Here is a 4,557-nt window from a genome sequence, read left to right as displayed (position 1 = left end):
AAGTGACAGTAAGAATATGACAAGAGTAAGCCATGGATGTGGTAAGCACAAACTTTCAGAAGGTCTCTGATAGGGTTCCATATAAAAGATGCATGACAAAGATTAGAACATGTTGAGACAGAAGCCAGTTAACAGAATGGATTGAAAGATGGGTCCAAACAGAAAACAGATCATTGACAAAAGATCTAGAGGAGAAGAATATTTTATTCAGAGTATATCAGGATGAAAATGCTCTACCTCGAGAACTAGTGGAAACTGATTTTCCAAGTCATTTCCAAAGGGTACTTGAGAATGAGGAACTGATAGGGTTACGGACAAAAGAAACAGGGGTACAAGGCTAAGGATGACTACTCTTTGAAAGAGCCAGCACAGACTTGTCTTCTTTGCTGCAAGTTTATAGAGTTCCATGAGAAAGTAAAATCATCGAACAATAAAGCAAAAAAAAGAGGCTATTTGGCCCAACATACCTGTACTGGCTCTGTGAGAGAGCAATCTAATTAGTCCCGCCCTTTCGACATAGCCCAACAATTTTTCCCCATCATGTATTTATCCAATTATCATTTAAAAAGTTATCATTGAATCTGCTTCTGCCACCATTTCAAGTGATGAATTTCAGATCATTACAACTCCCTATGTAAAGAAATTCTGCTCCTCTCACCACTGGCTCTTCAACCAAGTAGTTTACAGCTGGGTGGTTGTTGACCATTCTGCCATGAGTCACAGCTTCTCCTTACTTACTTTAATAAAAACCATTCATAACTTTGAACACCACTACCCTTAACCTTCACTGCTCTAAGGACCAAAACCCCAGTTTCTTTAGTCTCTCATGAGGTCTTTTACCCCTCAGTATCATTTTACTCAATCTTCAATGGACCCTCTTTTTTTAAATTTGATTTATTATTGTTACATGTATTAGCATACAGTGAAAAGTATTGTTTCTTGCGTGCTATACAGACAAAGCATACCATTCATAGAGAAGGAAATGAGAGAGTGCAGAATGTAGTGTTACAGTCAGAGCTAGAGAAAGGTCAACTTAATGCAAGGTAAGTTCATTCAAAGGTCTGACAGAAGCAGGGAAGAAGCTGTTCTTGATTCGGTTGGTACGTGACCTCAGACTTTTATATCTTTTTCCCAACGGAAAAACAAAGAACGAAGAACAAAGAACAAAGAAAATTACAGCACAGGAACAGGCCCTTCAGCCCTCCAAGCCTGCCCCGACCATGCTGCCTGACTTAACTAAAACCCCTACCCTTCCGGGGACCATATCCCTCTATTCCCATCCTATTCATGTACTTGTCAAGACGCCCTTTAAAAGTTACTATCGTATCCACTTCCACTACCTTCCTCGGCAACGAGTTCCAGGCACCCACTACTCTCTGTGTAAAAAATCTGCCTCGTATATCTGTTTTTAACCTTGCCCCTCGCACCTTAAACCTATGCCCCCTAGTAATTGAAGGTGGAAGAGAGAATGTCCGGGGTGCGTGGGGTCCTTAATTATGCTGGCTGCTTTGCCAAGGCAGCGGGAAGTGTAGACAGAGTCAATGGATGGGAGAAACTCTGAAACTTTGGTTTCCATCCTAAAGTGTGGTGCTCGGAAGTTTGTTTTTCCTTTTCGTCAGTTTTATCAAAGATGACTTGAACCGGCCTAGTCTTCATCTTCCTCCTCCTCTTCATCCTGGATTATCTGGAAGTATCAGAGCTCATAGCTCTCTTTGCTATTTGCAACGATGTGAAGCCAATCACACAGATTGTTTTTCTTGAAGTTCTTATTCATGAGGTATTTCAGGTACCTCCTTGAGAGTGGAACCTCAGAGGTGACAGTCATCTTACTCTTGTTCCTCTCAATGGTTAACACATTGCCCAGGTTCCCAGCTTTACCATTTATGTTGATGCATATCTTCAGGAATTGCTCAAAATTGGCTGCGTTCATGATGCCATCTTCCATCACGTGTGTACAGTCCAAGATAAACATCAGCTCTTGCTTCTTCTTCTTGTCTCTCATCAGAAGCGTCTTCGCTGGAGTCATGGCTACACAGGTGGTAGAACGAGGGAAATATTTCTGCCCTGTTTCAAACTGGAGACTTCTCGTGTGTTTGGTAAATGGGATAATCACTACACTGCAGAAACATTCAAAGGAGATGCGGAGGCACTGCTGAGATTCAAGCTCAGAATCTCCTGCTTACTTAATAAGCGCCTTTACCAACTAAGCCATGGTGCCAACCTTTCAAGAGTCCAGTTTTAGGCCCCAGTGAGAATTCAACTCATGGTTTACAAAGTGTTCTAACCACTGAACTGTGAAGGAATTGGAAACAATACTCCAACTGGGATCTAATCAGTGATCTATTAAGCTGGAGCACTGTTGACTGTGTTTAATTTTAGGCAGGTGGTGGGCATTAAATGGGGGACTTGTGCCCTTATGAACAGGTACAACCTTGGGAAATGGTCATGTGTAACTCAGTAAGTAAAAAGTGTATAATGATTGGTTCCAATTCCATCTTTCACCAACTGGCTTTCTGGAATATAACAAGAACTATGTCCTTGCTTGTTTTGCTTTATGCCTTTCTTTATAAAGCCAAAGATCCTGTATGCTTATGTAACAGCCTTGTCAACTTGTCCTGCCTCCTTCAAAGATTTGTGTACACACACTCACAGATCTCTGTTTTTCTATTCCTCTTTTAAAATTGTACCATTCAATATACATTGCCTCTCCTCATTCTTCCTATCAAAACACATCACTTCACACTTCTGTGTTAAATTCTTTCTGACATCTGTCTACCCATTTCACCAGTATCTCCTGAAGAATTATTATTGTTATCACTGTTTACTACATTTTCAAGTTTCATATAAACTTCAAGTTTTGAAATTACACCTTATATACCCAAGTCCTAGTGATTAATATATATCAAAATGAGCAGTGATCCTAATATTTACCTTTGGGGATATGACTGTGTACTTCCCTCCAGTTTGAAAAGCAACCATTTGCCACTGCTCTCTGCTTTTCGTCCCTTAGCCGATTTTGTATCCATTCAGCTATTGTTACTTTAAACATGGCTGCATGTGGGCTGATTCACCACGCTCAGGCACAGATCACATTGGGGCTGTGCGGGGTCAGAGAATCACAGGGGAGGGAACTAGTGTGTTTAGTACCGGCAAGAACCCCCTTCAGGATTTTCCCCACACCCTGACATGATCTGATGCCCACCCAGCATCATGGAACAGGAACCAAATTAGCATTCTCCAACCCTTGGGTGCAGCGGGAGCCCAACATAAATCGCTACTGGTGACCCATGCAGGCCAATCATGATGGCCATACCAGGAAGCTCGGAGGGCATTGAAGCCCCTGGGTGGTCGGGGACATGGCTAAGCAGTGCTAAGGGGCAGGACCTGAAGAGGGTAGGGCCTAAAGGGGGGAAGGGGGTGGGGCATGAGGTGGCAAAGCATGATGGGGCAGAGCATGAATGGGACAGAGCATGAAAGGGAACCTATTAGGAGATCCCCGATGCCAGAGATCCATGTTTAAGGGGGGCAAGAAATCAGGCAACTGATCTATGTTCCAGGGGAAGGTACAGAGGGGATTTACGAGGCTGTTGCCAGGGCTGGAAAATGCAGCGATGGTGAAAGATTGGATAGGCTGGGGTTCTTCCCCTTGGAACAGAGGAGGCTGAGGGGAGATTTGCTTCAGATGTACAAAATTGTGTGGGGCCAGGATAGAGTGGATGGGAAGGGCCTGTTTACTTTAACAGAGAGTTCAGCAACTAAGAGGCAAGGATTTAAAGTGATTGGTAGAAAGATTAGAGGGGAGATGAGGAAACATTTTTTCCACTTCGAGGGCTGTGGGGGCCTGAAACTCACTGCCTGAAAGGCTCGTAGAAGCAAAAACCATCAACTCATTTAAAAGGTGTCTGGATATGCAACTGAAGTGCCATAACCTGCAGGTTTATGGACAAAATGCAGGAAAATGGTATTAGGGATGGTCTTTTAGCTGGTGGAAACACTATGGGCCAAGTGGTCTCTTTCTGTAGCATAAACTTGCAATGATTCTATGATTCTAAAAGAAGTAAGTTTCATTAGGGGAAGATTTGAGAAATGGTGATCACAAAATCATTGGATTCGGAGAAACTATAGAAAATGACAGGAAACAACCAAACGTGAGATGTTCAACTGGAGGAGTGCTAATTTTCTGAAAGTGGAAAGGGGATCTGACCCAGGTCCACTGAAATCAGAGGTTAGCAGATAAAACAGGACATGAGCAATGAAAGGCCAACAAAGAAGAGTTCGAGTACAGGCCAGACACGCTCCACAAAGGAGAAAGGAAAGGCATCCAAATTTAGAGTTCCTACAATGGCATAGAGATCAAAACAAAACAGGAACAGAAGCCATGATAAACACCAGGCCTAAAATGCAGTAGAGAACCAAGCTGACCGCAAAAATGCAGATGAAAACTGAAAAAGGAATTTATTTTTTATTCATTCGTGGGACATGGGCGTCGCTGGCTGGCCAGCATTTGTTGCCCATCCCAAGCTGCCCAAGGGCAGTTGAGTCAACCACATTGCTGTG

General features: G+C 43.0%; 1 pseudogene; it reads right to left on the bottom strand.

The window, feature by feature from the left end:
- Positions 1–1,693: 1,693 nt before the first annotated feature.
- On the bottom strand, positions 1,694–2,026 carry LOC144506126 (large ribosomal subunit protein eL22 pseudogene; annotated as a pseudogene).
- Positions 2,027–4,557: the final 2,531 nt, after the last annotated feature.

This window comes from Mustelus asterias, chromosome 17 (assembly GCF_964213995.1).
Source record: "Mustelus asterias chromosome 17, sMusAst1.hap1.1, whole genome shotgun sequence".
Lineage (NCBI taxonomy): Eukaryota > Metazoa > Chordata > Chondrichthyes > Carcharhiniformes > Triakidae > Mustelus > Mustelus asterias.
This window is presented reverse-complemented; position numbering and strand designations above follow the sequence as displayed.